The sequence below is a fragment of the Phoca vitulina genome, unplaced genomic scaffold, assembly GCF_004348235.1.
Source record: "Phoca vitulina isolate PV1807 unplaced genomic scaffold, GSC_HSeal_1.0 scaffold17, whole genome shotgun sequence".
In the NCBI taxonomy this organism is placed as follows: domain Eukaryota; kingdom Metazoa; phylum Chordata; class Mammalia; order Carnivora; family Phocidae; genus Phoca; species Phoca vitulina.
The window spans coordinates 30,201,783-30,228,782 of record NW_022589720.1 but is presented as its reverse complement, the minus strand read 5'-3'; positions in this window follow the sequence as shown (position 1 = coordinate 30,228,782).

The following is a 27,000-nucleotide window of genomic DNA, read 5'->3' as shown; positions in this document are numbered from 1 at the left end:
TTGATGTGTGTGCTACTGGGGGTGGTGAGTCATTTCCATCTGTGACATACAGACAGTCCTCCCTCTACTTTAAAGTCACATCTGAGGATGAGGCCTTGGGTCTTCAAGGAATGTACAACTTGGCATCCTTTCTCTTAACTCTCGGGAGCTTCTTAAAGTGTTACATTTTGACTTACCTCTTTGAAAGCCCTCCTGCACCTGCCGCAGGAGGCCCAACATACCTGCAAGGAGGGTAACAGATGTGTGAGGAACTGAGTAAGAAATTCTGTGAAAATGTGGAGTCATGCGGAAGGCTGGTGTAGAGTTGACTCAGCAGAGCAGAGAATGAAGGCTAGCCTTCAAAGAAGTTGAGCAGCACGGAGGGTGGGAACTGGTGGAAAGGGAAGGTCTAAGGAAGCGTCCTGGAGGCTGATGAGAATGAGGGGGTTCTGAGAGATGGAATGCTACGACACAAACTGAGTGGGTGCCTACAGTGGCCAGCCTCTATCTTAGTTGTTGTACAGGTATTGACTAACTCATTTCCTTCTCTGGGCACCCCTAGAAGGTACATATCATTGTTGCCGTTTTCCAGAGTGGGGAAGCTGAGGCACGGCGAGCTTAAGTCATGCCCTGGTAGACTGTGTGCGTGATGATGGAAGACACTTCAGCATACGCTTCAGTGTGACATTTGAGGAGGTGGCAGGGCGCCCCCCCCCAGCTCCTCTGCCCAGTCTTCCTGGCTGCGCCTCTTGTCAAGAGTATTATTCAGTCTGCTTTGAAGTGATTCTTTCTTTCCTTTTTTTTTTTAAAGATTTTATTTATTTATTTATTTAAGAGAGAGTGTGTGCCCATGCGTGAGCAGTGGGGGAGGAGCAGAAGGAGAGGGACAAGCAGACTCCATGCTGAGTGTGGGGGCAGGGGTGCTCCATCCCACGACCCCGGGATCACCACCGGAGCCAAAATCAAGAATCAGACACTGAACCGACTGAGCCACCCAGGGGCCCCAAAAGTGATTCTTTCATGCAAGGTGCTTGTTGGTGTGCTTGAGGATAGAGCAGGGCCAAGCCAAGCTTATGAAAACAGATGTAAGGGAAGAGTTTTGTGTCTGCTTGCCAATAAGTGTTTGCACTTTTAGCAGAATTTGATCTAAGACTGGCTGCCATGGCAATAGGCACCTGTTAGTGAGCTTGTGCAGGACTGCTTCCCCTCTGATCACCAGGGTTGTTATTGTCTCCCAGAAACTCTGACAACTGCCTAACTACCCCATTGCTAAGGGCAGCCTGAAACTGCCCCAGGTCACACGGCTGGTAGGTGGCGGCCCCAGGGCTCACCCCCTAATTAGCACGCCATCCTGCCACTCTGTAAGAGGAGGTGAACATAAGCAAGCAGGGTATAGCGAAGAGGCGGGGCCCTCAGGCAAAAGGCATCTTGGGAACCAGTAGTGATTTCAGAGGAAAGATTCCTTCGAGTCAGGAAAGGAGGAGGTGATAGTGTGAAGATGGTGGGTGCCTCTAATTCTAGATGTAGAGGGAGGAAAGCTTCTGCCTGGTGGATTGCATTTCCTTCGTGAAGTAGAAATCAAGGGTTCGGGTTGAAGTAAAGGGGGTGGGATTGGTAGTGGCTATGGGACAAAGTCCCTTTTGTGTCTCCCACTTAAAGTCTCATGGGACGCAGGGCTGCCGAGCACCAAGAGTGTAGAGCTTCTCTGAAGAGAAGCTAGGAGGCTGAGCATGGCCCTAGGGTTGACGTAGGACGTTTGTCCTGACCCCGGGTACCTGTTGATCAAGGTCAATCAACAGGAAGCCAAGGATACCTGCCTGTCCTTCTCATGATCAGTGAGAAGGGGGACAAAGCACAGCCTGAAGGACCAAGTAGCCAGACACTTGCTCAGTAGGACTCAGCTAGTCTGGAAGGGGAAGATGTTGGGGCATTTTCCTGTCTCTTCCCAAAGTGCATGAGAGTGCTGGATGCTCTGTCTTGAATTTTAAGATTCCCCGAGGTCAATGAGGAGGACAGTCCGTTCTGGAGGAAATAAAATGACTTTGCCTTTTGTTTCTCTGCAAGAGCTGATGAATAATTCAAGGCGATGGTGAGGAAGTGGGCTCTGTGAGACAGGCGGGCTCGGAGCAGGGACATCCTGGTGGGTTGCCATAGGACTGAGCTCTGTCTCCATCTTGTAGACTCCTTAGCATCCCTGGCACGGGTCCCACACAGCTCCCATGGAGCCGCGCTGCTTTTCAGCCAAGGGGCTGAATGTCTGCTACAGAGAGGCCCTGGAGGAACTTTCCAACTCAGGCAGGCATGAAGAGGCCAACTACCTTCCTCGCAGGCATTTGCTTTGTACCGAGAGGACAAATGAGGGGGCGCTGCCAAGGGGCAGGGGAGAAGTAAGAAAGTGGGTTGGCTGGCTGGGGAATCCCTCAGGCCCTGCTCCTGCCTGCCCGTGTCTGGCCATGGGGCTTCTTTTTTTTTTTTTTTTAAAGATTTTATTTTATTTATTAGAGAGAGAGAGACAGCTAGAGAGGGAACACAAGCAGGGGGAGTGGGAGAGGGAGAAGCAGGCTCCTGGCCAAGCAGGGAGCCCAATGCGGGGCTCGATCCCAGGACCCTGGGATCATGACCTGAGCCAAAGGCAGATGCTTAATGACTGAGCCACCCAGGCGCCCCTGGCCACGGGGGGCTTCTTTCTCTACTCAGCTGGATACAGTCTCTCCCGGAATCACCTTATCAGTAGCCCTTCCCCAAGGACTTACCTTTGATCTAGAGTTGCTGGTTCGCATTTAAAGGAGTAGATGTCAGGAGCCCTCTGATAGGGCAGATGCCCACCTCCCGCTGGGACTGAACTCACACACACCGGCCACCCAGACATTTCGCTCTGAGAGTCAATAATCCCACTGTCTGGATTTTGCCTTCCAATTCAGCTGTCAGTGTATTATTATTATTGTCTCCTGGAACACTAAAGATACCTTTGAGGCACTTTAAATGCACAAAACGCCACACCCTTTGTGTTGCGAGAGTGGCCGTGCGAGGGTCCCAGCACCAGCACACTACCCCACACGAGAGCCGGCTGCTGCCTTCCTGGCTGTGGAAGACTTCCCTGGGCAGCCACGAGTGAAGTAAGGGAAAAGGCTATCCGTTCAATGTCATGGGATTTCAGAGTATAACGTTTTCATTATGCAGTGTTCAGCTGTAGAAGAGTTGCGTTTAGCGACCCAGTCATAAACGAATTTAAGAGACGCTGGCAGTCAGATCAAGGTCTCGAATGGGACCAGGGAGTGGGTGTTGATCTCAATAAACCTCTCGCTAACCTTCGGCAATAGTCCCCAAAATACAGAGGAAGGGAACTGCTGTGTGGGTGCAAATCCTCTTCAAGGAGTCAGCCTCCTGGCTTAGAGTCACTCCCTGCCGTCAATGTGGTCTGATAACTTTCTGGTCCCCCAGGGGAGATGAAGCATCTTACTTCATTAAAACAGATGTCCTCAGGGTTTTGTAAAGTAGCACTCCCTCAAAAAACCCATGTACCTGAGAGTAGAAGGAATGGTGTCACGGTACTCTGAGAGTGTGGTGTGTGTGTGTGTGTGTGTGTGTGTGTGTGTGCGTGCGCGTGCACGCGCGCGCGCACGCGCTAGCGCTGGGAAGTGGGGGAGGGGCGCAGGAGGAATCACTACAAAAACAGAGCCTCAGAATCCACTCACTGATTTAGCAAGCACAGGCCGAGTGCCCACAGAACAGCCTGACTTAGGAATTAGAGGCATCAAGACAATAATAACAAGGATAATAGAACACTTTCTGTGACTCAACCCTATTCCAAGCTGCTGTGGTCTGAATGTTTTTGTCCCCCCCACATTCGTGTATTGAAACCGAACCCCCATGGAGGTGGTAGTAGGAAGTGGGGCCATCAGGGGATGATTAGGTTGCTAGAGCAAAGCTCCCATCAGTGGGATTAGTGCCTATAAAAGAGACCCCAGAGAGTTTCATTGTCCCTCCTAGCATGTAAGGACGTAGTGAGAAGACAGCCATCAGTGCAAAAGCTGACTCTCACCAGACATGGAATTTGCCAGGGCCATGATCTTGGGCTTCCCTGCCTCCAGAACTGTGAGAAGTACCTTTCTGTTGTTCATAAGCCTCCCAGTTGATGATATTTTTATCACAGCAGTCCAAACAAACTCGGACACAAGCCCTTCTATGTTTTAGGAAACGTGTGATATGGTGAAGAAGAGCAATGTATACCCAATTAATCAGAAAACACAGGAAAATGTAATCAATAATATAAGGGGGGGAAAAAAAAGGAACTATGGAATTGCCCAGGAGGGGGACATAATTTCTGAAGTTGGAGGTGGGAGATGGGAAAGCCTTCCTGGAGAAGAGCATTCCTTCTCCTTTCTTGGTCCCATTTGTGAGCCAAAAGACAAGCTGTATTAAGTCTAATAAACCTAAGAATAGCTCTAGAGATTTAACTGCCCCGGTGTTTAGAATGAAATTAGATTAAACAAAGAGCCAGTGTTGGCATCTTCTGGTTTGCCTGAACTTCACATCTATTGAGTCTTTCTTTTAAAATTAAGATTTAATTTATTTATTTAGAGTGAGAGAGCATGCATGAGCAGGGGAGGGAGAGAGAGAATCTCAAGCAGACTCCCCTCTGAGTGCGGAGTCCAACCTGGGACTCATCTCACACCCCTGAGATCATGACCTGAGCTGACATCAAGAGTTGGATGCTCAATTGACTGAACCACCCAGGCGCCCCGCCATCTATAGGGTCTTTTAAGGAACCCACAGACGCTCCATTGCTTCCTGCTTCTCCTCTGAAGCGACCTGATCTTCGAGTTCCAGCCTCCTTCAAGTTATAGAATCTTTCTGAAATAATTTCTTACTTGGGAGTATTGATTTTAAGTAGTAGTGTAGAAAAAAAAAAAAAAGAGTTTTCTTATCTCCTTCCTCTACAATAAACAATTGTCCACAATACTATTGACTCAATAGGCCTTTGTGATGTTCCCCTTAGGATATAGTCACCACTTACTATATTCTTTCTGTGGAAAAACCAACACATTTGTGATGAAAAGGAGTAAAGGAAGATTATTGCATAAAAATAAAAGTTATTTTAAAAAAATTGTTAACTATCTTTTTTGAGATAGTGTTGGGTGGGGGGAGGCAGAGATGAGTTCTGGTCCTCAGTATCAATCAATTCACAATATAAAAGAAGGAGCAAAGCAACCACACACGCGCGCACACACACGCGCACGCACGCACACTCACGCGCACGCACACGCACGCAGGCAGCTGCTGAAGAGGAGAAGCTTCCGAGGAGGACGTGCTGTTGGGGACTTCACTGTTTGATTTCACACACGCCTTCTTGTGCTGGAGCCCTGAGCCCCTGGTAATCTATATAAAAGAGACAGGGCAGTCATTTTGAGGGTTTTTTTTGTTTGTTTGTTTGTTTGTTTTTTTGGTGTCCTCTACAGAGATTTTAGCCAGGCTAGGTAAAGTGATGGGCGAGGGACAGGATTTTAGAACTTGAAAATATTTTGCTGCCTGTCTGGAAGCTGACCATGATGACAGTTGGCTCTAGGCCTTAGCAGATGCATTTCCCAAGGATTTTTAGATTAACGAGTCCAGAGAGCCTCCCGTGGGGCAAGACAGTCACGTTATTATCAGATTACCAGGAAATAGGGGAATCTGAGGGTTGAAGTGAATGATGGGACACCAGGAGTTATCAGCCTAGGTTCTCATAAACACTTTTGTTTCCAGGACATGGAAGGAGAAGGGGTGGCTTCAAGCCTGTGTGACTTCAGGGGAGAGGGAGGTGATTTTCCAAGTGTACATTTGGTCCCTTGCCTCTGTGTTTGCACATACGCCGTGAATGCTGTTCGAGCCTACAAAAGCCCCCCCCCCCCCCACCGCTCCCCCCTGCTTTCCCGTGGACATCCATCATGACATCTAACAGCTCAGCACTTTCCCAGGACCCCTTGTCGGTTTGAAAATTTCCAGATTTATGATTCCATTTCCCCAGGAAGGAGCCAGAAACTTCTTTTCCCAAATTCCTTTGCAGCTGGCTAGAAGCATAGGCCTGGCCTCCTTAGATGCACCCATGCGAGACTTTGATTAGGAGGAGAGTTTGCAGAGTCAAGAGTGCTGAGTGGAAGCCTTTCCATGAGGGTGACAGAGAGACTGGGTCTACAGAGGCAGAGGTTACGATGGTCCTAATAGCAGTTCCCCTGCAGCACTGTTAATAGCATTCTCTCCTGGGACAATTAATTATTGTCGGTCCTAGCTGAGTAGCTGCCAAGCCTAATTACCCAGCCTTCCCAGATAGCCCAGGGAATAACCAGGGGAGCCCAGTGCATGCCCCAGAGGTAGCCACAGGGAGATGCTTACTAGCCCTCCTTGCACATATGGATGGGGCATACCAAAAAACTCAGCAGTCAAAATGAATATTTTAATGTACTCTTTTAGTAAACATTTAGGTATTCCAGCCTTGCAAAGAAAGTATGCATGTGCTTATCCTTATTTTAGAGTCAAAGAAACAGACTTTTCAGAAAAGTCTAGCAAGGTACTCAAGTGATTTAATATGCCCAGATTAAAAGTAGAGCCAGGCTTTCTGACTCCTGGTGCAAGGCTTTCTTCACAAAAACCTGCCTCACTATGTAAGGAGACTTGAATTTTATTCTTGATTGAATTCAACTAGAAATTCTCAAAACATAAAAATCCTTCCAAGTAGCTGTTGATTTAGGGCACTCCTGTGACCGAGAGCAGGTCTGGGATGCGGGTGAAGCAGTACAAAATGTAATAGGCACCAAACAATGCAGTGATCAAGATAATATTTAATGCGATATTTTTAAAATAAAAATTAATGAAAAAAGCCATGATGAACAAACATCAAACTTTTAAATAAGAACAGGATCAGTATGAATGATTTTTCCCTTTGTCTCAAGCTCTGATATAGTTACAGATCCTGTCTTTAGGGAACCTGTACATATTATTTCAAAATAAGTTAACAACCCAAATGAGGGGACCTAATTGTCTTCTCAGATATTCCAAGTTTGAATCTTTCCCTCCTCGTATGTGAATTTTCTGCAGCAGAATACATAGCGGCATGTCTCTGTGAGCATTCCGGAGCCCATAAATTTTGTATTAGATCAGAATATCTGTGTCCAGACCTGTCTGGATCTGCAGAAATATTAGCTCTGGCTGGATCTCTAAAATAACAGAGTAAAGAAGACAGAATGAAACAAAGGGAAGCATAAGATTAAATTTTCATGACTATCTGGTCTGTCGGCTGTCAAGCACCTCTACGTAGATGCCTTGATAAATCGTAATGAGGAGAGTGGTGATTATCATTTATTTGACACTATTCCAGAAACAGAGTTAGACACTTTAAATAGCTGATGCTTCTTGTCACAATCCCTGTAAGGTAGGAGGAGCTCAGGAGGAAAGTGAGGTTGAAGTCCCTAGTTAGCAAATGGCAGAGACACAGTGGAAGCCTAAGTCTGATCAACTCCAAGGCTCAGGTCTTCCTGCCATAATCTGTTTCCTTTCAAGAAAGTGGACTTGTCACCTTCCAGAAATCAAGAAGTCTGAGGACTATGGAGCACCCAGACTGGACTTCCCAGCAGGCCAATGGACATCATTCTACTGATGGCCTGAGGAAAACCTCACCTTCTCTTTGATGAGTGACCTGCAATCTCTGTCTAATGACCGGGCACCACTGGATTATCTCTGCCATGTTGCGAAATCTGTCCAGTCCCAAAGGATAGCCTCATGGGTTTTTATGCTCATTACGTTATCCTAGAAGTTCTGATAACGAGGAGATACCCTAGAAGTTCAGTTGTGAGAAGAAGTTCTGCCACAAGAAGTTCAGAAGGCATCCTAACCCGATTGGGGAAACTGAGGCTTGGGTCAGTAAAACAATTGCAATAGTGAAAACTGGGGCCAGAACCCAGGTAGGACCCCACCGCACCACTCAGCCGCTCTGAGTCACTCCTCACCCTATGTATCCAAAGGGTTATGCTGCATCAGTGAGGCTGAAAACTCTCTTGAAAAGGTTTAGCTTGTGGCCAGAGGTCAAACACTGGCATTTTCTGGGCCAAATCTAGTTTGTAGATGTGCTTTTTTTCCCCCTTAGTTTGTAAAGTGTTTTTGAAAAATTTGGATGAGCTGATATCATTTTAAAAAGCAAGGGTTTTGGGCGCCTGGGTGGCTCAGTTGGTTAGGCGACTGCCTTCGGCTCAGGTCATGATCCTGGAGTCCCTGGATCGAGTCCCGCGTCGGGCTCCCTGCTCAGCAGGGAGTCTGCTTCTCCCTCTGACCCTCCACCCTCTCATGCTCTCTCTCTGTCATTCTCTCTCTCAATAAATAAGTATCTTAAAAAAAAAAAAGAATTTAAAAAAATAAATAAATAAAAAGCAAGGGTTTTCACCTACAAATCCAGATTTCTGGCTTCTTTTGAAAAATTCCAAGATGGGGACACACTGGAACCATTTTCACAGTTGGCAGCTATTGGCCAGGGCTGGTGGTGTGTGGGAGCCCACTCAGACCGGCCCATAAGAACCAGTTGTAGAGTGTTCAGGAATGCTATGGGCCAACTGTGAAACACTTGGTGGCCTGAAGCCAGCCATATGGGATTGTTTACACCACAGATACTGGCCGAATGACAAATGAGAGTTTTATTTCCTCTGCCCTCCCTCTCTTCCATCCTTTTTCCTTTTTTCTTTCCTTCCTAATTTCTTCCCTCCTCCCTCCATCTTTCCTTCTCTCTCTCTCTCTCTCCCCTCTTGCTCACTTGCTTACTTACTGTTTTTCTCCTTTTTTTTGGAGTGCCAGTTTATCACCATAACTTAAATAGCTGGAACTAAAGAGAATTCACCCTGTTTAGAAAAACACAGTCCCACTGGGCCATCATCACCTATCTATGTTACCCCCTGGCTAGGGAAGGCACTGGAATTTTCATCTCCTGTAATGGCTATAAATGGCTATAAATGGCTATAAATGGTGATCCTAATGCAAGCTTGTGCATTGTTGAGTAAGGGAAGAAGGTCAGTCATCACAATCTTGATTTTAAGCCCTTTTAACAACTTTTCTTATTCAAGTATAACACAAATGTGCAAAACCTAAAATCCCAGCTCAAGGAATTATCATAAAGTGAGCTTCACTTAACAATATCTAATTCAAGAAAGAGAATATTGGCAGTATAACCAGGGGCTCCATTGTAACTTTCTCCCTTACAGCCCCCTTCCTCCTTCCCAAAGGTAATCATTCTCCCAACTTCTGACACTGTAATTTTGTTTTGCCTGCTTTTGAACTTTATATAAATGGGATCTAGAGTATATATATTCTTTTATGTCTAGGCAATTTGATTCGACATTCTATTTGTGAGTTCCAGTCATTTTTGGGAATAGAGTTCTTCTCCACAGTTATTCCTATAAATATTCCACAATTCATTCATTCATTCTACTATTGGAGGTTTTCCAAATTGAACTATTTTAGCCTGGGTTCCCCCAAAAAGAGAGCATAAGACAGAGGTTTACCTGTGAACACTTCGTTCAAGAATGTGTTTCCTGGGAGTTGGTATGCAGGCCACAGAGTGACATGGAAGAAGGGAGCCCAATTTATGGATGTGTCACTAAGTTAACCACTGCTGTAGTCAGCTGGTGCTCAATCCAAAAACGCATTTCAGAACTTCACCAGGGAGGACAGAAGTGGAAACATTTACCCATTGCCCATTGGCTCCTGCCTCCCATGGGCCAAGGATGGTCCCACAAGCATAATTTCTGTTCTTCCAGGTTGTGCGTGCATGAGTTTTCCAAGGGAATCCCAAGTCAGAAAGGCTACGTTGCAGGAAGTCCAATGTATGTGCTGCAGGTCCTAGGCAAGACATTACTGATTTCACTAAAGTCTGCCTGGAATCAGCTGTGACAACAAAGGTAAGGTCAAGTGGATTTTGAAGTCGTGCAAAGAAGATGTCCATGTATTGGCTTTTTTGAATTTGTGAACATTCTTATTCATGTGTCTTGGTGCACATCTGTACATATTTCTGTTAGGTATATTCATAGGATTGGAATTGTTGGAACATAGATATTCACATGTTTAAGCTCGGGAGATATTGCCAAACAGTTTTCTAAAGTGGTAATATTTATTTCTGTTCCCACCAGCAATGTATGAGAGTTGAAGTTGCTCCAACATTTTGTGTTGTCATATCTTTTTAAAATATCACTTAAAAGATATATACATATTTTTTTCTAATATTATAGATATAGCTTTCTAATAGCTAATGATTGTTGCCAGATTGTGTCTCCCTAGCTGCTCGGTTCACTTAGCACCACATTTTACATCTGGTCATTTGAGTGCTGTGTCCTGGGCTGCAGATGTGCTCATGTATTCTGGGCTATTGTGGTGAGATCAACAGCTTTGCACTTGACCTCAGTGGCAATCCAAAGAAAACAAAGACAAAGGAACAAGACATTTGACATCCCCAAAAGAAGTCACCATAATTGATTACATTTCATTTATCAGGAAACCATTCCAAGTCTTTGACTAATTTGAGACTCCCTGTTGTGATAGGGAATCTCGTCCTTGATGAGATGTTATCATTCTTGCCAGTCGTAGCCAGGGGCCTGCTTTTCTCGGCTCAGGGTTTAGGCTGTCTGTTACATGTACTCTTTTTTAAAAAATATTTATTTATTTATTTGAGAGAGAGAGAGAGAGCATGAGTGAGTGTCAGTGGGGAGGGGCGGAGGGAGAGGGAGAGAGAAACTCAAGCAGATTCCTCGCTGAGCATGGAGCCCAACATGCTCACGACCCTGAGATCATGACCTGACCCTGGGATCATGACCTGAGCCAAAATCAAGAGTCGGACACTGAACTGACTGCGTCACCCAGGCGCCCCACATGTAGTCTTTAATAAAGAAACAGGAAGGAAGGAGAGACCACCCTTCAAGGTCTGGCCCCAGATTCCCTGTCTCCTTTGTTCCCATCCAAGGTGAACCAGCACGTGGCCCCTCTGTAATGCAACAGCCAGTGCTGCCTTCACTTCCACTGACCACGGTCAAATTTCCTTCTGTGCGGCCATCTTGGCCTGAGCTTCAGAGTAACTCCTCCTAGGTGATGCACCAAGTCTTGGAAAACCATGCTTAGGTGTCTCTAGCTTCTAAACAGCCCTTCCAAAGATAAGGAAGTGGGTTACATGGATTATAAGTGGAAAGAGTTTCTACTCAAGAAGCCTCCAGAAGCCCCCCAAGGTCCTCTTTTTCTGTGGCCTGCTGTGACCATTGTATTCCCTGACCACTAAGAGCAGAGGCTCCTCAGTCCTGCCTCTACCCTGTGTGCTGGCCCAGCCCACCCAGCATCCAATACAGGCCGTTCCTGGGCACACTGCTGGCCCACTTCGCCATGCCAGGCCACAGAGCTGTGCCGACAGCACCTGGCGAGTCCTCTTCCCCGAAAGATGCTTCACCTGCTCAGGGCAAAGTGCTCTTTCCTTACTATGGGCAAAGGAAGGTCAAACTGACGCCAACTTTTGCACTGAGAAGCATCTAGGAGGTGTCCTCAAACATCTCAACACTCTGTCATCTCCTGAGGAGGAAGGCCCAAGCCTACAGCATTTTTCTTTTGCACCTCTTCCCTCTGCCACAGGGCAAAGCTGGCTTGCTCTTGAGCACTTCAACATTTCATGACTCTAAACATGCTGACTCCCCATACCTGTGGGGGGGCAGGTGGCGATAAGGGTGATGGGCAGCCACACTTGAAAGCTTTCTCCTAAACCCGCCCTGCTATAAGAACAGCCAGTGTTCACTGCTGGACTCGCTACATGCCTTACTGAGCACTTTCTAGGCATCTATCTCATTTAATTTTTGCAGCTCTTCGAGGCAGTTGCTAGAATTAACCAACTTTATAGCTTGGGGGACTGCCTTTGGCTACCCAGTTAGGAAGTGGTCACAGTGGGATTCAAACCTAGGTAGTGGCCTCCAGAGTCCACACGCTCAGCGGCGACATTGTACCTGCATTTCTGGCTCAGTCCCCCAAACAGGGACTGTCAACTCCCAGCTACTTACTTCCATCTCCTTTCCTTGTGGTCCCAGCTCCCAGGATTGTCCTGAAAATGATTCCAGGGAATATGGTTGGGATGTATCCCCCCCTCCCTTGTCTTCTCCCCAAGGCCCCCTAAGCCTCCTGAGATTGGAGCCCCTGTGTTTTGAGCTGTGCTTTGGTGCAGACCATGGTCTGCAGGGGTAGACTAGACTCTGAGCTTCAAGCCCCAGCTCTGCTACTTAGCAGATGTGAAAACAGCAAGTTCCAAGGCTTGGTTTCTACATTCGTACCACGGGATAATCCTAATGCCTGCCTAATAGGGCTTTTCATAGGATTTGAGGAGCTGATGCATGGCAACACTTCACAAAGGACTGGGCACTCTGAAGGGTGCAGTGAATATCTGCTTTACTACTAACAGAATTCCTGTTCAGTTTTTGAAATCTCAAGGTTGGAAAGTGCAAACACAGATTCCTTTTTGGTTGCTGGTCTCTCCAGGTCCTTCGCCCCTTGCCCACATTTTAGCGCCACTGCCCCCCGCAGCCATTTCATGCGGCTTTGGAGAACCACACACTTTCTTATCACCACTTTCCTGGTTGCACAGGGACCCAGCTCCTCTCTCCATTTGGAGAGGATGCCGAGCTCTTCCCGGTGGCCCCTGGTCAAAGCCTGGGCCTTTGGTGTAGCCCTGGTGGATGCATGTGCCTCTGTTGACATTCAGCAACTCAGAGGCTCATTCCGTATGAAGAGCATTGGAACGTTCGCGAGGTCCTGGGTAACAGCAGATCATCACCTTCAATCAGAGGTCTTCACTTCCCCTCCCACACTTCAGAGCTGACTCTAACAGTCTGAGGCCCGTGCACCCACCAGCAGTATAATGAGAGCCCCTAGGTCAAGCCTCACATACGGAACTTTGAGTTTTCTAGTGGTTTCCCATTTGTGTGTGTGTTGTTTTTAAAGATTTTATTCATTTATTTGAGAGAGACTGGGAGAGTATGAGAGAGAGAGAGAGAGATCACAAGCAGGGAGGAGGGGTAGAGGGAGAAGCAGGTTCCCCGTTGAGCAGGGAGCCCGATGCGGGGCTCGATTGCAGGACCCTGGGATCATGACCCGAGCCAAAGGCAGATGCTTAACCTACTGAGCCACCCAGGCATCCTAGTGGTCACCCATTTAAACAAGGAGAAAAGAAAGAGGTGAATTCATTTTACCAATACATTTTATTGAACCCAATGTCTAAAATATCAGATCAACATATATTTAATATAAAGATTATTAATGAGGTAACTTATATTTTTAAAATTTGTACTAAATCTTTAAAACTGCTATGCAGTTTATACTTACAACACATCATAATTTGCACTGCTCGTTTCTAGGGCTCGCAGCATACGTGCTACTCACTACTGTAGTAGACAGTCCACATGATCCCAGCTCCTTCGACATTTCCTGCTAGACGTCTCCGTCCTACCAGAGGCAGCACGTAGCATGGTGCCTGGCCCACGGAGGAGGGCGAAGCCTGGGTTGCTCTTTCCTTCTAGCTTTTGCTGTCACTAAATCATCCTCATACTGACTTATCCTGTCCCTCTTGTCTTGTCACATTGTTTACCTTTTCCAGGTGCTGGGAGGCCTGGAGGCAATATTTAGTGCAGTGTTGGGTGACAACCCCAAAATGGCTCATCTGGCCAGAACTAAAACTAGATCCCTGCTCTATAGACTCTTTACCAAGCCCATTTGTGGTTTATCCAGAGGGTGACTTTGGACCAGCTAGACTAAAGACAAAGGCTTAGTATGACTGATGGACAGTACTCTTGTCCAGAAAAGGCACAGAGCTTTCTATCAGAAGAACACCGGAAAGCTAACCATGAGAGTTGGCTTCCTATCCCAGAAATGCTGTACCACTCAGGCCAGGGATCCACTTTCTTGTCTCTTAGAAATACCTACAATGGTGGTTAAAATAAATCTCATATCTATACTAGTGCGGTGGTTCTTAGTCAGGAAGCATATCAGAATGACATATCTGAGGAGATTTCTCAAAATATTTCTCTGCTCCAAGAGTCTAGCGTAAATGAACATCACAGAACCAGAGATATGTGTACATTTAGATGCTGACATTGTCTCTGCTTCCAGACCCCACTACTACCTTCCCGGTCAAGAACCACCATCGTGGTGGCATCCAAATGAGTAGCTCTGACATGGAAGTTTAGAAAATCAAAATAATCCAACTTCTAGCAAAGGCCCTTCTCTCTGCTCCTTGATTCTCAGCTCTTTCAAAACAGCTTCTCTTTCCAGTTGACACGTAAAGGCTCCAACCTGACTTTCTTTTCCTCAGGAGCCTTCATGATCTTCCCCGGCGTCTGCTCCTGCGCCTCCTTCCTGTATTTCAGATGTGGCCTACGAGACCGAGCACTGGCTAAGTACATACAGCAAGTCAAAGGATGGGGCACAAATTGACCAGAGGTCTTCCATCTCTTATCAATTTACCCAATAACATTGTCTTTCTCTGTAGAGGTTACACTTTTATGCACATAAATGAGAATTAGAACATCTCTGCCCTGTTCCTCTTGGTGGTATAGCGGCACAATGATGCATGTTGCCACCCATTTCACTGGAAGATTTGCCATAAATTTGCTTTTAAAAGACATTCTCTTACAGGACTGTCAATGGCCCTTGCATTAAAAATGAGAAAAATATGGAAACATGCATTAAAATATTCGGAAATAAATGGCTTCTTTATTACATAAAAGCTCTCATGTGTCTCAAAGGTACTGAGAATAGAATAATTTATCATAAATGAGATGATTATTGCCGGGAAAAGGTCTATTTTAATGCCAGTTTTCTTGGGGATTAAACCAAACCCTAACGGTCCACTGGGGGTGTTCATAAGTGTGTAAGTCAAACGCTTAAAAGCTTTAAGTGGGAAATACATGCTGATGTAACATCTTTGGGAAGACAGAACACATTCTGTTTGTTCTTATCTCGGGGGGGGGGTCAGCGCCCATGTCCAGAAACAAAATGAAGAGAATGACTCCTCTGAAACCCAGATGAAAATCCGCTGTGCTTTGGGGTTTGAACTGAGACGTTGGAACCTCAGCCTCTCAGCCCCCAGGGTCCCCAGCAGCTGGGCGGCGGCCAGAAGCAGAGATACGCTCAGCAAAACAAATACGGTCTTGAGAAAATGTTATCCTGTTGTCCTTTTGGGCACATATTTCGCAAGAAGATAAGTGGGGACTCGAAAGGAAAACTACAGATCTCGAGTTAAGAAAAAGAGGGAGTTGTATTTTCTGATAGAGCCAGAAAATAGGGTGTGGCTATTGCACCTCGGATGTACGGCTTTATGTGCACCACGGAAGTACGGCTTTATGTGCACCACGGACGTACGGCTTTATGTGCACCACGGACGTACGGCTTTATGTGCACCTTGGACGTACGGCTTTACGTGCACCTCGGACGTACGGCTTTATGTGCACCACGGACGTACGGCTTTACGTGCACCTCGGACGTACGGCTTTATGTGCACCACGAAGGTACGGCTTTACGTGCACCTCGGACGTACGGCTTTATGTGCACCACGGACGTACGGCTTTATGTGCACCACGGACGTACGGCTTTATGTGCACCTCGGACGTACGGCTTTACGTGCACCTCGGACGTACGGCTTTACGTGCACCACGGACGTACGGCTTTACGTGTACCTCGGACGTACGGCTTTATGTGCATCACAGATGTACAGCTTGCAGAGACTCAGAACATGATCAAATGTATTTCTCACAAAAACTCTATTGGATTAATATTATGTGTATTAGCATATTATTTATATTGAGTGAATCTTAATTTGATCTTTCTGTGTTGAACCAGGGTCATCTTTATAAATATTAATTATCACTATACAGTAACTGAGCAGAGGCCTAGTGATTAGAATGCCATGTAAGTCACCTTTTCAGGGACAGTTTTAATGGTCTTGGAGGGGAGAAAACCAACCTTACACATGAAGCCAGGGTGTCTAATGACTTGGGCAAGGGAAGAGAAAAGTAATGGGCATTCATTTTGTTACCAGCGTAACTGCCATGGAGACTGGCATGCTGCTGATTATATTTCATATTTCCTATACTATAAAGGCTTTATTACATGTCCTAGCGTGTGATAACAGATAAAAGGAACCCCGTAAGTAGCTCTCCTAACCTTCCCACTGTCATTTCCTTACCAGTACCCTTTATCCCATGTCATCCTGCAACTTCATTTCTAGTTGCAGGAGGACATTGCATTCAGTACATTGCCTCCCCTCTGGAAGGATCCATGGAGCTGAGTACTAACATCATCATGACTGTCTTGTTTGGAGGGACGGAGGGGAGGGCGTGGGCAGCCAGGGTCCTGGACCGGAAAGAGGAGCTGGCAAGGAAGAAGTCTGGCTTAAGGACTGTCCCCCCAGGACTGATGCCTTGGCAGTCTATTTAAGTCCTTGGACGTCTGCACTGGGGTTGTAATAAGAGCCAACATTTATTAAGTATTTTGTGTGTGCCAGGACCTGAGTATTATCTCCTTCAATCCTAACACAACCCCGTGAAGTAGGCACTGTTATCTCTGTATTAAATATGAGGGCTAAGGCTCAACAAGATTAGGTAAATCCCAAGTCCACCCATCAGCTAAGTGGCTGATCCAAGTTGTGTGCCATCTCAGAGCCCGAGCTCAGACCACTCTGCCCCGCCCCACCCCACTATTACACATTACTTGCTTCTTGATCTTTACCCTTTTTGTTTCTCTCCTTTTTAAGATGATGAAAACTTCAGAAAATGTGTTCATATTGTTTCTATTCTTTGTAAGCTTAAAGAGCAACATGGCTGTTTCTGGACTAAGACTCACAGGGCCCAAATTCTTACCTTTGTGCAGCTACCAACTCACTGTGTCATAGTGACACCTGACCATTGGGCCTCAGTTTACCCATCTGTAAAATGAGGGAGTTGGACTAGATGGTATCTGAGCATGATTTGGCCTCTGATTTTGGGTGCCTCACCAGGGTCTAAGGGGCTGTTGGGCATGACTCACCTGGACCATCCCCACCTGAGATCTGAGTGCCACAGGAGGACAGCGCCCCTGATGGCAGTGACTGGACCTCCCAGCCCAGACCCCAACACCCATTATCCGAATTATTAGGTGACAATAATTGCAACAGTAACATAAAACCTGTAGCAGAAATTCAATGATACGGAAAACATGGTGGGTAAACCCAAGCGTACCCATTTGTGGAGGGCGAGGCGCCTCAGGAACTTCTTTAGGTCCAAACTTGCCTTCCTAAGGCAGACCCTGAACTGCTGCCTTGCTCCAAGCTCCAGCCAGCAAAATAAAGCTGAGAACAGGGTTTTTGTTCTGGTCTAAGAACATGCCCAGGATTCTGGGCTGTAGAGCTGACTTGCATATTTGCCACGTGTATTTGCAGAGTGCCTTTTGTTAAGTGGTTCCAAGTCCAGTTTGTAAAATAAGAGACTGCCTCGAATCAATGCAGATAGGGCAACTGCATTCCCATCCAGAGCATCCCACCCGGAGGAAGCATGTTTTTAAACCAGTGAAGGCAAATCCTTCCCACTTTAGGAGAGAGAAAACATAATCAGGCAAATTCACCATGACGAGAAGCCTGCCTTTCCTTGCCTTTAATGGGGACAGAGTACTTTGGATAGGATAAGTGCCAAATGGTATGTAATTTTTAAAATCTTGTAGGTGTTTAATAATTAATGCTTGTTTTCCTTCCATTCTGCCCCACACCCTCAACATCTTCCCCCACTCAAGTACGGATCTTTACTATCCTCTCAGGAATTAGGATCTTCAGCTGTTTACAGAACCAGAGGTTAAGTCTAGTTAAGAAGAGGTTTGGGGGGGAAATTACCATAAAAAAACAGAAATATGGTTTGGCTTGGGGTTGCAATTTGAGGCTCAGTCTTACCCTCAGAGGGTCATCTGGTAAAAGCTTTATGGTGGACACACGGATGGGAGTGGGGGCGGTTGGCTATTATTTGCAAAGCAGGCGTAAGTGAAAGCATGTGGTTACTGACACCTGGCCTCCTCTCTGGAAGGGATCTGCTGTCCTTGCGAGATAAGATAAAACTCTAATGCAAATACTGATTTAGTTTCTCCTTTTTGTGCTGGCCTGCCTGCTGTGTTATCTCATTTTTGTAGGCTTGACCTCGGTACAGTTGGAGATTTTCGAGGTGGGTAGTTGTTGCATCTTTGTGCCTGGTGGGTCTTTGTGCATGAAATGGAGGTTGCCTGACCCTCTGCTTCTCCTCCCCTTCTCTATGCCCTACCTGCTCTCGTAAGCCTGCCTGATTTGGAGGCAAAATACGCCATCATTGCAATAAGCCATTATTCGAAGTGGATTGAATGACCAGTCACCACGGAGTGAGCTGGCCTCAGCCTTGTATTGCTAATCATGGCTAATCGTGAAGGAGCAGATGAGGACTGTGCAGGGGAGGGAGTGTTTACAGCAACACAGATTTGGAGCTCTTCCTGGGTGAAGGGGGAGGTGGGGAGGACTGGGCAGTGACAGCTGCCGAAGTGGTCCATCTGGGTCAGTGGCTCTTGACCTCCTTGGAGTGCAAAGGAGTCATCTGCTCTGCTTGTGAAGAAATGCAGATTTCTGGGCCCCCGGTTCCAGAAATTTTGATTCTGTCCATATGGGAGGGTCTCAGATTATTCTCCTGCAGGCAGCCCAGGATCAGGAACACTTCGAAGGGCAACAGGCTAACTGCCAAGGGGGAAGGGTCCAGGAGGACGAAAAAGAGCAGAACGTAGGAAGTAAACAGATACCTGAAGGCAGCAAAAAAATCAGGTCTTTGGAGGCAAACTTTGCTCTAATCTCTGCAGTGTTAATCTTCATGAGCATTCTTCCTTCCTGTTAAAACAAGGGGAAATAACAGTAGTGATAATTGGTAATATGCAGTGAGTTCTTAACTTCCCACAGGGCTATGTGTTCTAGTGGGCTGCCTGATTTAAACCTCACGATAACACTCTAAGGAGGGCATGTCGGTATCTTCCTTTTACACATGGAGAGACTGAGGCACAGACGGAGCATATAACCTGCCTACAAGGCCACCCTGCTAAGAAGTGTTGGAGCTGGGATTTGCACCCAGGAAGCCGGAGCTGGGGGAATTCAGTGAGAAAATGTAGAATATCCGGCCCCTGCCTGACACAGAGGGGCTCAGAATTTGTTTCCTTCCTTCACGGTGTTGCTGAACATGGCGGTCAGCTGACCTGACTTTTCTCCAGCTGCCTGTTCTCCATCACTGCTAGACGCCTGGGGTGGGGGGTGGGGTGGGGAGAAAAGCGCTGGATCTGAAGACCTTCTCTGAGTTTGTTTCTTCATCTCTAAAATGAGGCCCGCAATCCCCTTAAGTCATGGGGTGCCACAATCAAATGAGACAATGCCGGTGAAAATAATATTGTAAACTCTAACATCCTGTACAAATATCCAGTGCTATTAAGAAGACACGTACAGGGTGGCGCCTGGGGGGCTCAGTCGTTAAGCGTCTGCCTTCGGCTCAGGTCATGATCCCAGGGTCCTGGGATCGAGCCCCGCATCAGGCTCCCTGCTCGGTGGGAAGCCTGCTTCTCCCTCTCCCACTCCCCCTGCTTGTGTTCCCTCTCTCACTGAGTCTCTCTCTGTCAAATAAATAAACAAAATCTTTAAAAAAAAAAAAAGAAGACATGTACAGCTCCGGTCATGACCCAGAGTAGCCGATACCACTCAGACACCACTCTCCTCCCTTCTAGTAGCTCTTGGGTAAAATAAAAATGTGTGTTCATGTGTTTTCAGATAGTGGTATAGTCCTCCTTTCCTAATGAGGCCTCATTCTCTTGTGGCTGGAGAAGGGGAGAGAGTAGGTGCAAGTGTTGAGGCTGCTCCTTAGGGACAGAGGGAAAACTTCATCCCACGGAGGTCAGGAGGATGGCCAGTGTGCAGGGCATTCCATGACATTCCAGAACATTCCATGTATTCTGATAAGGGGTTGGGGGAGTCCATCCCACAGGCAAAGACTTGAGATCTCCAAGGAGAGACCCGCCCCTTATTCCTGGCCCTTGCTGTGGTAAACAGTCTAACCAGCAAAGCTGATGAACCCTTGTGGTCTTTAAAAATTTTGTAACATCTTTGACTCAGGTATATTTAGTGTCTTGTACCTGCTGTTGGAGGTTTTGCTGAGTTAGGATTGTATCAAGGTGCTGTTCAAGTGAGCCTCTCCCTTTTGGGGAGAGCCAACCCAAACTCACAGATAGGAACGTGGCAAGAGCCACAGTTTCTAGACTAGACGATAAAAGCAAACCAGAAAAAGGATTACTTTGAGTTGCTGTCTGCCTTTCCTAGGAGTCTCCTCATGATGGCTCTTAGAAAAAATTCAGAGCCACCAAAGAGAAATAATGATCATTTTGCCCATAATGAGAGCTTGCAAACAAAATCTTGTGGCAAATCAACACCATCCTCCCACATAAACCTATATACTTCCTCCGAGGACAGTTTTTCCCTGGGAAAAGTAGACAGTAGATCTGGGAAGAGCCCAGTTAAAATAAAAATAAATAGAAAAAAATCGTTCCCACTTTTTGGCAATAGGTAGAGCTCACTATTTTGCTTGGTTTTGTTTTGTTTTATCTGTATCTCATCAGATAAGAACCTCTTAGTTAGGTCTCCTCTTGAAGGCAGACCAGTTTGGAGAGGGAAGGAATAGAATTCATTTTTATAGAATTCAATTCCTTTCCATTTGATTCTATTCCCTCCAGTAGGATTTGATAAACATTGAGGAACTGCTGTAGGTCAGCAGACTGTGTAGGTCCTGGGAGACAGAAATGCAAGATATGGGCTTATACTTCTGTTCTTCTGGATCCAGAATGGAAATGGGCATCCCTTTTCCATTAAAAGGCCACAAGGGCAGTCTTTGGGGGGCAGGGTGGGATCAGAGAAGACAAAAAGGTCAGAAAGAACCAAGATTAAAAATTGGCTTCTACTTTGGTGGTGAGGCAGAAGGAACTAAGCTAAGGGAAGACTTCCCTCCAAGCAGACCATCTGGACGCACTCCATGTGTGTTGTCCTATCACAGAGACGATAGGATTGGAGAGTGCTTTCACATACACAGCTTCACTTCATCCTTAAAACAAGCCAACTTATTACCTTGACTTTACAGATGAAAACACTAAAGCTCGGTCATGACCTGCTCAGGTTTTGAAGATGCGACACTGAACCCTTATCCCCATCCCTCAATCTGTCTTTCTGCAACCCCCCCCTCCGCCCCACGCAACTCTGCAGACATGTTGCATTCATAGGACATCTTACCCCACTAAGAGTATTTTAAGTTCTGTCGTCCTATGTACACTTCATTTATATTTCACTTCAATCCCCTACCTGGGATAAATAGTCTTCAAGAACTGTGATTTCTATTGTTGTTTTGTTACTACTTAGGAGTCTAAGACAAAGCCTTAGTTTTCTCGACTTAAAATGTTGGGTCTGGACTAGGAAATGTCTAGCATTACTTTACTTTCAGCCTTCTGTGATTCTGAAATCTGTTACTTTATTAGTTCACACTCCATTTCTTTTTTTGTTTGTTTTTTGTTTTGGGGGATTTTTTTAGTCTTCACAAAAATCTCGTATTGAGAAATACGTTCATGCCAAATTCATTACAGCTTGAAAGCTCTTTGGAGGCAGAAAATGAACTTTGATATTTTTGCAAATGTAAAAATTCTTTCAGCCATGCCAAATTAACTCAAAACATCTGAATGGTTTGCCTCCAGGTATCATAAAACTTTCTCTTTTAGACTTGGAATTCTATTTCAGAAAACTTCTATTTTCATAGATGTTGTATGTAGTAGAAGCCTGAAAAGCTGCAGAGAACTCTGGTGGAATGATATTTGCTGTGTGGGCTGAGAGCCAACTATTGTTCTTGCTGCTTCTCAATAGAGAAGGGAGAAGTATTTACTAACTATCCCTGGAATCTCTCAATTAGCTTGGAATTTAAGGGATTTTCCTGATGTGTTGTGTGAAGGTCATTTAATTCAGAGGGGCCCAGGTGAAAATTCTTAACCCTACAGTGGAAGATAGGCTGGCTCAGGAGGCCAGTTTGGGATGGGAATCCCACCTCGTTTTAATCAACCAGCTGGTGGCTCTGAGCAACCACCTTCCCCAGCGTCAGCTCTGTCTGACCCCGTGGATGACACAAAAGCAGTTTAAGACCTAGTCCTCGCTGAGTAGCGTGAGAGTGACTGACTCAGAGTGCAGTCCTCCAAGCTAGGTTCCCAGACCCAACTCCCCACCAATGATCTCCTAAAATCTATGCCTCTGCTTTACTGAGCATCCAAGTGACACTTATCCATGCAGCAGCTGGGTGACCAGCTCCTGGGGAGTCCACGGGTTGCTGGAGAGGCAGAGAGAAGACCTCCGAGGACCCTTTCCCCTGTGAGAAAGGTGGGACAAAGAGGCAAAGAGTAAGGCTGACCACAGGGTGAAAGACAGGGGTGCTGTTTGGATGGAGGCAGGGCAACACACAGATGGGCAGCCACCAAGCCTAGCCTGGAGAGAGGGGAAGAATATGGTCAGCTGACATTTGACTGAAGAGGTGTTCAACTTAAAAAAATGTTTTCTATCTTATAGGCGGTGGCAGATACACGAAACCTGTCCTGCTCAGTAGCTGCCTTCACGAACCTTCCACAGTAGTTGTGGGCGGGGAAGGAGGATGAAGCATGGGGATGGCAATCATTTTGCCCCCAGTCAGAAGGGACTAACAAAGGGGACAGCTAGAGGTGGTCTGTAGGGCCCACCCAAGAGCTGCATCCTTCAGAGTTCCAGATTCCGAGGCAGATGAGAACGTGAGGGGCTCCCGGGAATGGTGAGACAGTGGGGGAAGGCCAGGGGGGCCGGAGCTAAACTTTGGGGTATAGGAGGAAGGTACTGAAAATAAACAGGAAGGAGGGAGGAGTGAGAGGGCTCCCTCCTGGGGAGCGAAGGCTAGGAGAGGAAGTGAGGCTCTAAACCCCGCATGTGGTTCTCTTCCCACAGTTGGGCTGTGGGTTAGAATCTGAGTCTCCACCATCTCACACCCCGAACACCACCTTCAAGAACTGCAGCCCTTGCTTGGGGCCGGGCGGGCAGAGTGACGCTGTGTTCCCTGGAGAGCGGAACCTTGCCGCCTGGGAGGTGAAAGCGGCCTCAGAGTCCACAGATCCGGCCGTGGGGCTGGGTGGCTGGCACACAGGGCCGCCCCCCCAGCCTGCTTGCAAGCTTTCCTCCACCAGTTCCAATGACTGATTTATTTATCGTTGATCTCTGGCTCTTCGTTTGCAAAAGGGAGCCAGAATGTTAATTAACACGAGAGGTTAAGCCGTTGTTTGACCTCCTGGCTGCCTGCCGGGGAGGAGGAGGAAGGCTATGCGATCTCTGCTAGTCTTTGTTTATAGGAAGTGCCTTCCACTCACTGAGCTCCAGCCTAACTGTAAAAGACACGAAGGGTGTGACTGTCAGGCTGGCGGTAAATGGGAACACACTGTGGCTTTGTCTGGGCCTGTAGGGAGTTTTTGGTAATTTTTTTCCTTTCAAGCCCCCTGTAAAAATATCTGGGGATTCAAGGATGCTGACTCCGCATTTCTCACCTCAAGCCCGCACTTTCTCTTCCTTGAATGTATGTGTGGCCGTGTTTTCTTCCCTCATCAGCCATAGGCAGTCTCTCAGTAGCCCTCGCTGCCCCAGTGGTCCCGTTCCTGCTAACTTTACACAGACCAGATGGCGTCTAAACGAGTCACCACTATTGCACGCAGACCGCGCTCCGCTCCTGAAAATGCACTGGAGCTGGGGAATGTTGGTTCCTGGAAGCTCACAGGGTTTCCTCTAAGCCAGCAGGACCTGTTTATTTTATTATTTAAAAAAATTTATTTTTCACTGAAAAGGGGACACTGCTCACATTCAGCGGCTCACTAATTCGTTCAAGTCAATGGAGTCAAGCTGTGCTTGAACCCGGAGCCACAGCAGAGCCAGGGGCCGGCAATGGCAGGAGAGCTTACCCTTGTCCCCAGCGGGGACCCCCTGGACGGCCTTCCCTGCAGACTGGGGTGGAATCAGGGGCTACTGATTTCAAGCTTCCGTTTTTAGAGATTTAAAAAAGGAAGCATTTTAAGTCTCTTATTTAGATTTAGCTAAAACTCGGCTCTGGCTGACACCCATTTGGGTCCTTGTCACCAAGGTCGTGGGACAACTTGGAGGAATGGTTGCCCTCAGTAGACACAGGCCTCCGTCCTAACCACACCCAGCAGCTTCCTCCACCATCCATCCCCAGAGCCCAGGCCTGTGGTTTGGGCTCAACCCATCACTTGGCTCCATTGGACATGCACACACACGTGGGTTCCCAAGCACCCAGCTTCTGACCTTCTCTGAGGAAAATGTGCCCTTTTAGAGCAGATCATTTTAAAGGTACATGGTCTTAGGAAAATAATGGTTTCGGTTTCCCTAATGCAAACCGAGCTAGGGCTACCCCTGCCTATGGGATGCATTCATGCCTCAGTATACCCTCCTGATTTTTGTCTTGCTTCTTGTCTGTGATCATTCAACAAATGTGTCATAAGTGACCATAATAGGCAAGGGGCCAGATGGTCCCAATTATCCCTTTAGTTCTAGTTCGCTTTTTATAATTTTTAAGATACTTCACCATTTGTGGTCTATTGATTTTCCCTCTGTTGCTGAGCAGGTACTAATAGCCTTGTTTTAAAATGAACTAGTGGAGGCAGGTGATGGGTATCTGAAGTCACAGAACCAGTAAAAGGTAGAGTGGGGATGTGACCCACGTGTTTGGACTATAAGAATGAGCATCTTCCATTATACCATAGCCACTTAGAGGTGGAAGCCTGAAGGTCTGCTAAGAGATTCACTGTGATTGGCCCTTAAAAACTGAAGACAGTAAAGTTGGGAAGAAATACAGACCATGAGCCGGAGCTGAGTGTCCAGCAAAGCTGATCGCTCCCCCCTCCCCATGTGCCTGGAGCTGACAGCAGCAGCTTAATGTAGAGGTAAGAGCTAGATCGTCTACTCACTGGCTGTATGACTTGGGCCACTTAACCTCTCTGTGCCTCAGTTTCCCATTTATATAAGGGGAATAATAAAAATCCTGAATTCATATGGTTATGAACATTAAATGAATTGATATTTGCATAGTCTTAGAATAGTGCCACATAAGTCCTGGTTAAATAAGTAAAAAGCTTTGCTCCTAAGCTGGGCTTGGCCAGCTGCTGGGGATGAGGGTATGAGTAGCAGCATAGCATTCTATCAGGCACTAACTGAAGGGCTGCAGCCGAACCCCTCAAGCAAATCAGGCAGCATTATTGTCAATGGGCAAGAGCTGCTCTCGAATTAGCAGTATTTTCTGAATGTGCTTTGAGAATTAGAGAAAATATGTAAAGCCATTGTATACTGCAAAATCCAGGATGGGTATGGATGCCTATGAGGATGGGCAGCTGACTGGCCTGGCTGATGAAGAACTGTTTTGTAGAGTCACAAAATGGTCATGATGGTATAGATCTTAATGATCAATGAACCTCAGCCTCCTCATAGATCCAGCGCTCTCCTTAGATCAGGAAACCAAGGTTCAGAGAGAGCAACTGATTTGCCTAGAGTCACACAGCAAATATGCCCAGGTCACCCAACCTTCTGAATTTTTTTTTTTTCCTGTCCAAATTGAAGATCTAGCCTCTGGTCCTTGGAATATTGGCTGAGGGAACTTGTTGTCCTGGTTTTGTGCTTATTTTGGACCCAGTTCTAAAAGCTTTAATGGATTATGGGATTCCCCTGGAAGTTAGAGCTCTTGTGTATTCCTGGAGAACTGGTGACACCTCACAGAGGGAGGAGAGTACTGGATCTTTCCACCACACCTCGAATCCTGCTGCTGATGGGTACTAAGGCCTATTCTACTCTCAGGGGAGTCTAGCAAACCAAGCAAATATTCCAAAGGCATCCTTGGTGGCTCCAAAGCCTACGGATAGACCCAGAAACCTCAGAGACCCCTGAGTCCTGGGGTCAAATTGTTCAAGATAGAGATGAATGTCCAACCTACTATTTTTTTCTTTGCCAGAGACACCCTCTGCCAAACACATACACGCACACACATGTTTTAAAAATAGTGATGGGGGGCAGTGTATTAAGATCCTATACAGCATGCAAGCGCTGCAGAAAAAACCCATGTTTAATCATCTACTTGGAGCCAAAGAGCCCATGATAATGACTGCTAGTGTTAATGTTCATTATAAGCTAAGTAGTCCTATTAGCCCTGCTCTCCAGATGAGGAAATTGGGGCTCAGAGATGTTAAACAACTCACCCACAACTAGAAAGTGGCAGAGCAGAACATTCCAGTGCAGCCTGATGCCCCAGACAGGACAATTGATCCCCATGCTGCACTCCTCTGCAGACATATGGCAGTAAATGGACTACACGAAATCTCCAGTGAACATGCAGAAAAGAGATTGGAGACTATTTACATCAGCGCAGACTGACATGTGCAAGGCAGAAGCAGTTTAAAGAGAATGAAAGGGAAAAGATGGCCCAATTCAAATCCAAAGGGGTAGGAAGCACCATGCAAAAGCACATCGGAAAAAGCCCAGGCAACCGAGAGCCCCTCAACAAGGTGAGAGGACAGGACAAGTGCAGGAGAAATGCCCTTTGCAACCCAAACACCACCTCATCCAATAGCCTGGGAACCCGTTTTTAATCTTCATAAGTTATAGCTGGCTGCAGCCAACTGTTTGCACAGTGTGTGGATTGAAATATTTTATTGCTTTATAGATGCAATAAAATAACTGCGATTAAGGGTGACAATGACACCCGAGTCCTGGTGCAGGAGGCTGGAATACTGGATCCGGGGCTTTTTCTGCTCGAGGTTCTTTCATGCGAGAAGAGAAGTCTGTTTCCCATTGTTGTGTTGGGAAAACATGAGAATGGATGGAGGATAAGAATTTTTAAAAAGTCAAGATCTAAAAAAAGAGATGATGGTGTTCTGGAGGGG